We start from the raw sequence: 13,038 nt of genomic DNA, 5'->3' as shown, positions 1-13,038 counted from the left end.
CTATGGAGTGATGTGGGAATGGAGGTATGAGTTAGCGTAATATAACGACACTCAATCAATGTGGTTATATTACGGTAAGTCATACCAAAGTTCTAATGACTCGTGAAGGTGATTGGACTCGATCAACCTAATCACCACCAGGTGCCATGTACGTGACTTCATTTTTCTTGTTTGAACATCCGAAAACTTCGAGAATACTGATAACAACTATACCAGGGACACACCTTCGATTATTGTCGAACCATACTTATGCTTCCGAACGAATGGCAAATTCTTTCAACATCAAACATATGTTGCACGTGTATACTATCTCGTTTTCGCGCAGTTTTATCGACGAACTACAATATGCTCGTTATGCTCACATCGAGGTGGAAACTTCTCTCGCATTACACTCGTACTTCTGTTTAAGGAAATCTTTTAGTTTAGATTCTCAATGGAGAGAGAGACTCTTCACATTATACTAACATTCGCCACAAAGGTGAATAGTCCTAATGAACATTTTCGGAAACCGATAAATCTTCCGCGGCGCGAATTTCTTGAGAAAATTGTTCTAACTAACGTTTTCAAGTCCTAGCGAACCTGTTCAATATACCTTAAAGAAATGTACCTCGTTTCAGATCGAGATCCTCGTTTCACTTCTAGATTTCGGAGTGCCTTACAAAAAGCCTCGGGACCACGTTTAGACATGAGCACGGCGTATCAACCACAAACCGACGAACAAAGCAAATGTACAATTTAAACCTTGGAAACCATAATACGAGTTTGTGTTATCAACTTCAAATTTACTTGAGAAAAGTACTTGCCTTTAGCTGAATTCTCTTACTACAATAATTTTCATTCGTGTATCAACACCGCACCTTTCGAAACTATATATAGCCGCAATTGTAGTTCTCTTAATTGTTGGGCCGAAGTAGGCGACAAGCAAACCACCGGAATCGAACTCATTCATGAAGTAACCATTAAGATCGTTCAAATCCAAGAAAGGCTCAAGACGGCCCGTAGTCGCCAAAAGAGCTACGCCGATATTAGATGTGAACCTTTCGAATTCCAAGTGGGTAACCGCGTAATGTTAAAAGTCTCACCTTGAAAAGGTGTAATCCGTTTCGAGAACGTAGAAAGCTAAATCCGCGATACATTAATCCTTTTGAAATCTTGGGGCGTATTGGACCCGTTACTTACCATTTCGAATTCCCAATTCAAACAAATTCCGTTCACCCTACATTCTGTGTATCAAACTTAAAGACGTGTCTTGCAAAACAAGAACTTGTTATCCTCTTCGACGAACTTACTATCGATGATAAACTTCACTTCCTAGGAGGACCGGTTGAAACTATGAATCGTGAAACCAAATTTCGAAACAAAGTAAAACCCCGATTTTTGAAGTTTGTTGAAATACCCAAGGAAGTACCTGCACTTATCCGTAGAATTGGCAACGCAAGATCTCGAGGGAGAAACGACAACTACTACTTCCAACTAAATTTCGGGATGAAATTTCTTTTAAGGTGTAGGTAATGTAACATCCCCCGTTTTTTCGTTAAATTTATTTTAACACCATCTTTTTTTTTTAGATAATATCTTCCGTTATCTAAATTTGTACCTTTTGTTGACTAACGTTCTAAATATTTCCGTTATTTGGTTATAACATCTTCCAGTTACTTAAGCGTTTTTAAAATATTCGTTCGGTTGATTCACGCACCGCTTTGAAACTTGAGGGACTGAAGTTGCCAAGTGGGCAAACTAGTTGACTAGGTCAACTAGTCAACCCACTTTCCACCACCCATTCATTTCACCTCCACCTCTCATCTCTTTCTCTCTTTTCTCTACTTCCATTTTTGAACTCAAACACCCAAATCATTCATTCATCATCTAAATTCGATCTAGGAAGCTTGCTACAAAACAAATTACATATTTGGAATCCTCTCTTCATCCTCTATAATTTGATACCAATTTCATCTCGTTTGGGTAACATTTCTGAAACACTAGATTTCTCTAATGTCGTTTTATATACTTGAAATGGTGTTAGTTAGTGTCTATGGCTCAAGTATAACATGAATATATGTTTTATTTGCTCGATTTGTTGTTTTGGAGTAACTAGCATGAACTTGAAAATGGGTGTGCTTAATCTTTGATTTTGGATGAGTTAATGTTGTTAAATTGTTAAAGTTCACGTTTTAATTGTGTTACTAGTATCACTAGCTTCGTTTTGATGCGTAGGTTGATTAAGAAAATTTCAAACACATGATTATTGATTTTTGTGAATTTTGGTTAGGGTTTGATATACTTAAAACGAACTTTCGATGTTTTGAATGCCATGAAATATTATTAGTAAGTGTTTAGTTGTAATGTATGTTTCATTACCTTCAAAACGGCATATCATATGTGTGAATTGGATTCCCGAATCTTAAAATGCATTTTTGTGAACTTGAAACTTTGAAAATAAACCTTTAATGATCACTTGACGAGATTTCGGTTATTGCAATTGATGTTTTTGCTTGATGAAAAGTGGTTAGTTGTATTCCTTGTCAAAAGAGCTTTCCAACGATATAAGATACGTATTCTAAGTGTTTACGGTTTGTGTTTTGTGCTACATTGAATTTTGGATCAAGACTTGAACTTTTGAAACTGACCAGGCACCAGGCCACACCATTTGGCGCGGCGCGACCCCTATTGCCGCAGCGCGACATTTGCCTTGCTTAGGGGCTGATCAACTTTGCACTTTTTTGTTTAATTCCAACTTTGCTACGCACCTCCGATTAACATGTAACTTGTTCTAACATGCTTATATATGATTTATTAGCTCAGAAAAATAGTTCGGGACCCGACCCGAATGTGTTAACTTTTTCGTTGACTTTGACTTTGACCAAAGTTTAACTTTTATTCAAACTTAACCAAACACTTATGCAATCGTTTTGACGTGCTTTGATACTTGATTCTTGCATGAAACTTGACAACGTGACTTACATGTTATTTAATCGAGTCATAACGAGCCATAGGACTAATTGAACACATTTCGCCCGACCTTGTGTCGTAACTGGTTAATTGATACAACTTATTTGTTTAGGTCAAGACTAAACAACTTTCATGCACACGTTTACTTTGTGAAGTACATTTATACTCGTGCACTCGAGGTGAGATCATAGTCCCATCTTTCAATAACTTTTATACTTTTAAATCATGGGATGAGAAACATATACAGTTTTATACTACATACTTTATACTTTGAACACAAGTACGAAAACAAACATTCCACAGCGAGTTAGAACAAAAATCCTCAATTCGATTATCATTAGTTACACTTGCAGGGTGTAAGCGAGAACTTATATTGTGTGGCCATACGGGTTTGACAAACCCTCATTCGGACGGTTCGCTACCGTTATGCGGATGAAATATATTTTTGAGAAACAATGTATGTTCTAACACTATTGTGATGGGGTTCTATGGAAGGAAACGTTAAGTCTTGATAATTGGGTGCTCGCGAAACATACTTTTGGAATGCAAACGATTCAGATAATCAACGTTATGGAAATACAAAATCTTGTGGTTCAAAAACATACGTTTACAAACACCTATGATTTCACTAACGTTTTTCGTTGACAGTTTTCTATATGTTTCTCAGGTTCATGAATGGCTATTTAATACATGCTTCCGCGTACACTCGTACTTGCTTGGAGTCAAGCATACATGCATACACTTTGATTACTTGTTTGGAGTCAAGCATACATGCATACGCTAGTGATAGCACCTTTGGATTCAAACAAATGTTTACATACTTACGCTATTTATAGAAACCGTGATTTTCAACTTATATTATGTCACAAGTTTATTTCATTTATACTTTACAACTTTTGTAAACTTAAACTTGTTGTCGAACCGTTTGGTAAACTAAACTTTGAAAGTCTTGTACGTTTCAAATGAATGCGACATAATTTTGGTCAAACGCGTCTCATATAGGGACTATGACCACGCAACGGGACCTAAGTTAACGGCGCCGTCAATGGCGATTTTGTCGGGTCGTTACACCACATTCTTTATTATTATTGGAATTCATCACATCAACTTTTAGGGTACCACATCCATGCGCATGATTATACCCCCCACTAGTACAAAATTTTGTAGTACCACATTCTTTATTGTTATTGGAATTCATCACATCAACTTTTTTCAAGTCAGCATCATTATTATGATCGTCAACATCTTTAAATCTAGATTTATTTACTTCGACAAGAGACTAAGAATTTTGATCTTTGTTAAAGCTAAAAACGAGATTATGATTGCTTACCGAATCAGGAAGATCAAATTTGATCCATTTACCCCTGACTTTTATCTCGATATGATTAGATAAAGGAAGCTGAGACTCTTTGGGGTTTAGGTTAGACCCTGCAGGAGATGCTGAAAAGGTTTTGCCTTCCCATCTTGAAGGGTTTGACGAACCACGGCTCCAAGGAGCAGGTGGAAAATCTTCATTACAATCGACATTCAGATTGAACTCTAGATCCTTACTGGATACCCGTTTAGCTACATTCCTCTCCAAGGCTTTGTAAGCCCGAATCCACCTCCCATTTACTTGTATGATGTTTAAAACTTTAGCGAATGAATCAATATCAGATATGCCATCAAAGCGGACATACCTGAAGCGTTGGCCGCTCGACAATTTTTTACGAGGAGGATGATCGGAAAAAAGATTGGCCGGAGGAGGTGGTGATTTTGAAGGTCGTAGAGGAGGATGATCGGAAAGCAGGTCAGGAATTGAAGTGAGATGGATGGTGGAATGCGGTGGTTAGGTGGTGGATTATGGTGGTGGAAAATTGAAATTCAAATTAAAGTAGTGGACACACTTCTCAAGTCAGAGAAAACTGGCCAAGTCAGAGAAGATTCCCAAGTCATAGTGGATATCAATAATATTATCAAACAATTATTATCCTTAACATGGTATCAGACCTAACACTCCAAAAATTCCTACAATAATCAACCGCCGTCATATATTCTTCAAAGGGCTCCAACGATTTTTTTTTATTCCTTCTTTATTGAGTCGTCCATAGCATAATTCTTAAGGGCTAATCTACAAACTTTCATCCACTCAAAAGGACAAAAGCAGTCCTCAAAAGGAGCAAAAAAAAAAGCTGTTGTAGATGTTCAATTGTCTTCAACATCTTTTTTGCCAAGAAGTCAAAAAGAGATACGGAGTAATTGTTTCTTTTCTATACAGAGTATTTATTTAATCTTATTTTATTTTCAAGTTTTTGTTTCATATAATTGCAGCCACCAACAACGACAGAAACATGCGTACTACCTCTTTCAGATGTAATAGTACAATACCTAGTAATTGGCAGCTATTAAATATTATTCTAGCCCAACAACGAATAATAGCACAACTTGGTCTAATCAAACAAAATGTTCAAGCCCAACAACGATCTTTTTTGAATTTACAGAAGAACAACAATTACAGCGGGCCTCACTTAGCTGGGCAGTCACTTATGCCTTTAGCAGCCCCCTTTGGCCCACAGCAGCAAGGTATTGGGCCTGCGCCCATTTTTAGCGGGTCGGTTACTCCTAACAACTCATTTATCGGCCAAATGCAACATCAGGAGACTTTTATACCACAGGAATTTAATTCTAAAACTCTTTAGGACTATGGTAATTTCGATTGGATTATGGACACTGGTGCGTCAACTCACCTCACCTCTAACATTAAAAATTTAAGTACTGTTTTTAATCATTGCATTTATCCTTCTGTTGCTGTTGGTGACGGGAACCACATTCCCGTTTTCAACACTGGTCACAGCGTTTTGCCTAATGTCAATCGATCCCTACGCCTGTCTAATGTTCTTGTTACACCTAACATAATTAAAAATCTTGTTTCTGTTCGTCGTTTTGCCCGTGATAATAAATTTTTTTGTTTCATTTGACGAGTTTGGATTTTCGGTGAATGACTACTTGACTCGCCGCTTGCTCCTCCAATGTGACAGCACCGGAGATCTCTACCCACTCACGACTCCAACCACATCTCCAGCTCATCATGCTCTCATCACCACACCCAATGTAACATCCCGCGTTTTTCCGTTAAATTTATTTTTAACACCGTCTTTTTCTTTTAAATAATACCTTTCGTTATTTAAATTCGTAGTTTCCGTTGACTAACGTTCATAATAATTCCGTCATTTAATTATAACATCTCTCGTTAACTTGCGTTTTAAAAATATTCGATCGGTTAAATCCCGCACCCGCTTTGAAACTCGAGGGACCGGAGTTGCCAAATGGGCAAACTAGTTGACTAGGTCAACTAGTCAACCCATTTCATCCATTCCATCATCTCCCTCATCCCTTTTCTCTCCATCTCAAGAACACACACACAAACCCATTCCATTCATTCATCATCTAAATTCAATCTTGGAAGCTCACAACAAATCCGATTACATATTTGGAATCCTCTCTTCATCCTCTACAATTTGATACCAACTTCATCTCGTTTGGGTAACATTTCTAAAACTCTAGATTTCTCTAAATTCGTGTTTTTGATTTGAAATGGTGTTAGTTAGTGTCTATGGCTCGAGTCTAACATGAATATATGTTTGGTTTGCTCGATTTGTTGTTTTTGGAGTAACTAGCATGAACTTGAAATGGGTGTGCTTAATCCTTGATTTTGGATGAGTTAATGTTGTTAGATTGTTAAAGTGCATGTTTTAATTGTGTTACTAGTATCACTAGCTTCGTTTTGATGCGTAGGTTGATTAAGAAAACTTCAAAAACATGAATATTGATTTTGTGATGTTTGACTAGGGTTTGATAGTTCTTGACATGAACTTTTGATGCTTGAATGCCATGAAATGTTATTAGTAAGTGTTTAGTTGTAATGTATGCTTCATTACCTTCAAAACGGCATATCGTATGTGTAAATTGGATTCCCGAATCATAAAATACGTTTTACGAACTTGAAACTTTGAAAATAAACCTTTCTTGATCAATTGACGAGTTTTCGGTTATTGTAAATGATGTTTTTGATTAATGATATGTGGTTAGTTGTATTCCTTGTCGAAATAGCTTTCCGATGATATAAAATACATGTTCTAATTGTTTGCGGATCATAAAATGTGAATGTTTGTGTTTTGGTTCGTGCATACTTTGAAAACTGACCAGAATTCTCTGGCCAGGTAGTGGCGCGGCGCGCCACATCCCCGCGCGGCGCGCAGAATCGCCTGGCCAGATTCTGCTCACATTGGCGCATTTCACGCGAAATGTTTGACTAGCTATCAACCTCCGATTCACATGAAACTTGTTCTAATATGCTTATATATGAATAAAAACCTCAGAAAAATAGTTCGGGACCGAACCCGAACGTGTTGACTTTTTCGTTGACTTTGACCAAGTTTGACTTTTAGTCAAACTTAACCAAACTTTTATACAATCATTCTAACATGCTTTTATACTTGTTTCTTGTATGAAACTTGACAACGTGATTCACATGCTATACTTAATCGAGTCGTAACGAGCCATAGGACTAATTGAACACATTTCACCCGACCTTGTGTCGTAACCGGTTAATTGATACAACTTATTTGTTTAGGTTAAGGCTAAGCAACATTCATGCACACGTTTACTTTGTGAAGTACATTTATACTCGTGCAATCAAAGGTGAGATCATAGTCCCACTTTTACTCTTTTTGAACTTATATTTGGGATGAGAAAACATAAACGATTCTTTTGAACTAAGTGAACACAAGAACGGGAAAACAAACATTCTACATACGAGTTTAGAACAAAAATCCTCAATTCGATTATCATTAGTTACACTTGCCGGGTGTAAGCGAGAACTTATGTTATATGGCCATATGGGTTGACAACCCTCATCCTTGACGGTTCGCTACCGTCTACGGATGAAATATATTTTCGAGAATCAGTGTTTGTTCTAGCACTAAGTGATGGGGTATACAATGGAAGGAATGTTAAGCTTTGATAATTGGGTGCTCGTGAAACAAACTTTTGGAATGTATTACTATTATTTCATTGATGCAAATCTTGTGGTTCACTTGTACTTACTTACTTAAACCTATGATTTCACCAACGTTTTCGTTGACAGATTTCTATGTTTTTCTCAGGTCTTGCACGATATGTGAAACATGCTTCCGCTTACTATTTGATACTTACATCCGATGTCGAGTATACATGCATTTCATGGAGCGTCTTTTGACTTTACTTTAAACCGTGTCGCCTAGATTTCAATCGTACTTATAACGTTGTAACTTAACTTTTGGTTGAACAATTCTTGTAAACGTTGAAACAATCTTTATTTTGAAATGAAGGCGACATATTTTGGTCAAACGTTATCCTAAAGACTTATAATCAGGTAATGGGACCCACGTAGCCGACGCCGTCACTTGACGATTTGTCGGGGTCGCTACACCCAATATCTGGCATCAGCGTCTCGGACATCCCAACGCTGATGTTTTTTGTCGTCTTATTTCTAATAATTCTATTACATGTAATAATACGAAGTCTCCTGCTCTTTGTCATGCCTGTCAACTTGGCAAGCATGTGAGACTTCTGTTCAATAGTTCTATTTCGCATGTTACTTCATTATTTAAGATTGTTCACTCGGATGTATGGACTTCACCTATTCCGTGCATATATTCGCATTACAAATATTATGTCATTTTTCTAGATCATTATTCGCATTACTTATGGGTTTTTCTGTTACGCAACGAATCCGAAGTTTTTACTAAATTTACCCAATTTCATGCATATATTCAAACTCAATTCCTCTCTAAAATCAAAGCCTTCTAATGTGATCTTGGCGGCAAATTCGACAATAATCAACTTAAACGGTTATTCCAAAACAATGGTATTCAAATACGCTTCTCCTGCCCCCAAACCTCCCAACAAAACGGGAAATCTGAACGCATGATCCGTACTATTAATAACATCATACGTACACTACTCTTTCAAGCACACTTACCTCCTACATTCTGGGTCGAGGCCCTCCACATGGCCACGTATCTACTAAATCTCCTACCCTCCTCCGCAATCAACCACGACAACACTCACAAACTCGCCTCGCGCTCCACCCCTTGTATATTCCTTGGATACCCATCAAATCATCGAGGTTACCGATGTCTCAACATAGCCACACATAAAATCATTCTCTCCCGTCATGTCACCTTCGATGAAACTTCCTTCCCATACAGCTCTACCATCAACTCCCCACCTCCATCTTATGAGTTTCTCGATCCACCTCCAAACCTTTTCTCCCGCACACTCTCGAATGCAGCACAACCTCTACCCAACACTCCTACTCCTCCCTCTCTTCCCACACTGCCACCACAGCCTCCACCCGAATCTCCTCCTACTCATGTTCCTGACCCACCCCCACAACCGCAACAACGACACACAACATCCACTCACCCTATGGTCACTCGTCATCATCTTGGCACCACCAAACCTGTTCAACGCCTTAACCTCCACATCTCCACACGTTCTCCCATGCCCAAATCATACTCTCACGCCTTTAACGACCCTAATTGGCATAACACTATGACTGAAGAATATAATGCTTTAATTAAGAATGGTACTTGGACTCTTGTGCCCCTCCGTACGGACACGAACATAGTTCGCTCCATGTGGTTGTTTAAGCACAAGTTTAATGCAGATGGTACATTGAACAGGTATAAGGCTCGACTCGTCGCTAACGGTTGTAGCCAACAGATTGGTATTGTTTGTGATGAGACTTTTAGATCGGTTGTAAAACTGACCACCATCAGGACTGTTCTCAGTCTTGCAGCATCTATACATTGGCCCATTCATCATCTAGATGTCAAGAATGCGTTTCTTCACGGTTCTCTCTCTGAGACCGTCTACATGCATCAGCCCCCTGGATTACGTAATCCTGCTTGCCTGAACCATGTCTGCCTTTTGCAGAAATCTCTATACGGACTAAAGCAAGCTCCAAGAGCTTGGTTTCAGTGATTTGCTGGGTATGCTCAGCGTGTTGGATTCCAGCACAGTAGATGTGACACCTCTCTATTCATCTATAAGCAGGGTGCAGCCACAACATACTTATTATTATATGTAGACGACATCATTTTGACTGTCTCTTCTACTACCTTTCTTCAGCGGGTTATTACTTCTCTACATCAGGAGTTTTCTATGACTGATCTTGGCCCGCTGAACTATTTTCTTGGGATCTTGTCACACGTAGTACTTCTGGGATGTTTCTCTCTCAGAAGAAGTACGCCTCTGAGATTATTGAGCGTGCCGATATGGTTGGATATAATTCTAGCCGCACTCCGATAGACACCGGCACCAAACTGACTAGGGGTGTTCGTTCGGTTGGTTTATGGTTTTCGTAGTTTATTCGGTTTGGTTTATTTGGTTTTCATGAATATTTTTGAGAACCAATAATCGAACCAAATGTGACAAAACCAAACCAATCCAACCAAATAAGAAATCGGTTTACATGGATTGGTTTTGGTTAAACCAAATTAAAACTTATACATAAAAAATTGTTTAGTTTTTTTTTAAATAAAGGAAACTTATTTATTGATTAAACTATAAGTATACAATCGATACAATATTTCATTACAAGCATGCAGTATGTGAAGCATCCTAAGAGTATACAATCCATATTTTCAATCTAAACTATATGAATGAGTTGAGTAGCAAAAAAAATAAGAACGAAACCAGCGGCAGCTAAGTTTTCAAGTATAAAAATATCATATTCAATTGTTAAAAGTGAAATCAAACCAATAAAACATTAAACTCAAACAAGAACAAATAAAAGATAACACATATTTAAAATTTAAAATAAAATAAAATAAATATTTAATATATATATATATATATATATATATATATATATATATATATATATATATATATATATATATATATATATATATATATACCATAAATAAATGTATATTTCGGTTTTTCGGTTTGAAACCAGATGTTAATTTTACAAACCAAATCCAAACCAAAAACCATAAATATTTTTGGGTGAAACCAAAAAACCAAACCAAAACTAAATAAGTCAACCCACTTTAACCAAATCCTTTTGATTTTATCGGTTTCGTGGTCGAAACCGTTTAATGCACACCCCTAAAACTGACCACTACCGGTCCTCCAGTTAAGGATCCCACTTTATATCGTAGTCTTGCAGGTGCTCTCCAGTATCTCACGTTCACCAGGCCTGACATCTCCTATTTATGCATGATCCTCGGGAACCTCATTTAGCTGCTCTTAGACGGGTCATTCGTTATATTCAGGGTACTCTAGATCTTGGCCTACAATTGTTTTCTTCCAGTACTTATTCATTAGTTGCCTATTCTGATGCTGATTGGGTTGGTTGTCCTTCTACTTACCGATCTACATCTGGGTACTGCACATTTTTAGGTAATAATTTGCTATCTTGGTCCTCTAAGCATCAGCGAACTCCATCAAGCTCCAGTGCTGAATCTGAGTATTGCGGCGTCGCCAACACCGTTGCAGAGACATGTGGATTCGTAACCTTTTACGATAGCTTCATTGCCTACTTTCATCTGCTACTCTTGTTTACTATGACAACGTGAGTGCCATTTACATGTCTGACAATCCGGTGCAGCATCAACGCACCAAACATATTGAGATCGATATTCATTTTGTTCGTGACCTAGTTCTTAAAGGTCATGTTCGGGTTCTCCATGTCCCGTCTCGGTATCAGTTTGTAGACATCTTCACAAAAGGTCTTCCTACTGCACTTTTTGACGAATTTCGATACAGTCTAAGCATTCGCACTGCTCCCGCTACAACTGCGGGGGGATGTTTGACAGTGTATTATTTATAGATATTGGACTATTTATGTATTGGATTATCTAGCCCGTATTCTATAAGGTCCCATTTGCTTATGTTAGTTCATTAGGTTTATTTTGTAGCCTAGTCCTATTTATATTGATGTATCAGCAGCTTCTATAGATATCAATAATATTATCAAACAATTATTATCATTAACATAAACAAATATAAATTACGGCTCTCACTCGTTGCACACGAGAATAAACGGCAAGGGTATTGCTACGACGCGCTTGCGATGACTTTGTCATCACCAAAGCTCGTAGGGGCTACATTTCGTCCTTATATCAGCGGCAATCACCGTCGCCGTATGTTTGTAGTGTGTCATTATTTCACCTCAAGTACAATAAGTCAGAATCTTTTGGTCACAAGTTAACCACTTCTGTTTTCTCTTTAACAAACACTACAGGGGTTTATTCCACAAACAGAATTGAATTCGTTCAATATGCCATATTATTGTCCATGCGAAAAAAAAGTTAGACATGTGATTCAAGATGAGGGATCATTTTCTCTTGATAGCTTTAGTGGTTTCCAAGTTAATTGGGAACCACATGACACAGATTACACAAGTCTAAACGATTCTGTGGATCTTAGCTACACCCATGGAGAAAATAACGTGAAAGTAGTGAGAGCTGTTATGGAACCGATGTTAACGTCTCATTTTGGAAGTTCCTTAATCGAAATGGTATTTAAGAAGTACGCAAAGAATATATCTGAACATCTTGTTAAAAGAAAAACAAGAAACTTCAATATAGTCATTTCATTGACCAAAAATTAAAAAGTGAACTTTTGGGCTTTGATTGCCTTTGTTTTGTATGTTGTTGTGAGGTTTTATCTTTCCGATGAACGCCTCGAGTAATCTATATAGTTTCAGTTAAAAAAAAATAAAAAACCCCTAATATCATTTCAATTAAAACTTACGACGACTACATTTCGTTATTGAAGTTCGCCCATTGAAAACATTCAAATGAGTAGTGTTTTTTAGACCAGATCTGCTAACACTTACTTCTTTGTTATGAGAAAGGGTGTGATATTTTTATCGATAAAATAAGTTTGTTTTCAGTAGAATTTATTAATCAACATTTACAGTTAATTTATCATTATATTATACGTAGTACTCCCTACTACGTTTTTGAGAATTAATGTAAGTTCTTTGAGTCCAATCTACTTGGGTCCAATTTCTACGGGCTTGCACCAAGTCTAGCAAATAGCAATACTTCA

The 13,038-nt window shown here is 37.5% G+C and overlaps 1 pseudogene; it reads left to right on the top strand.

Moving 5' to 3' along the window:
- LOC139849760 (benzoate carboxyl methyltransferase-like) overlaps positions 1-12,595 on the top strand; it is a 69,223-nt pseudogene extending 56,628 nt beyond the window's left edge.
- Positions 12,596-13,038: the final 443 nt, after the last annotated feature.

This window comes from Rutidosis leptorrhynchoides, chromosome 5 (genome assembly GCF_046630445.1).
Source record: "Rutidosis leptorrhynchoides isolate AG116_Rl617_1_P2 chromosome 5, CSIRO_AGI_Rlap_v1, whole genome shotgun sequence".
NCBI lineage: Eukaryota > Viridiplantae > Streptophyta > Magnoliopsida > Asterales > Asteraceae > Rutidosis > Rutidosis leptorrhynchoides.
Note: the sequence above shows the minus strand (reverse complement) of the source record. Positions and strands in the feature narration are given on the sequence as shown.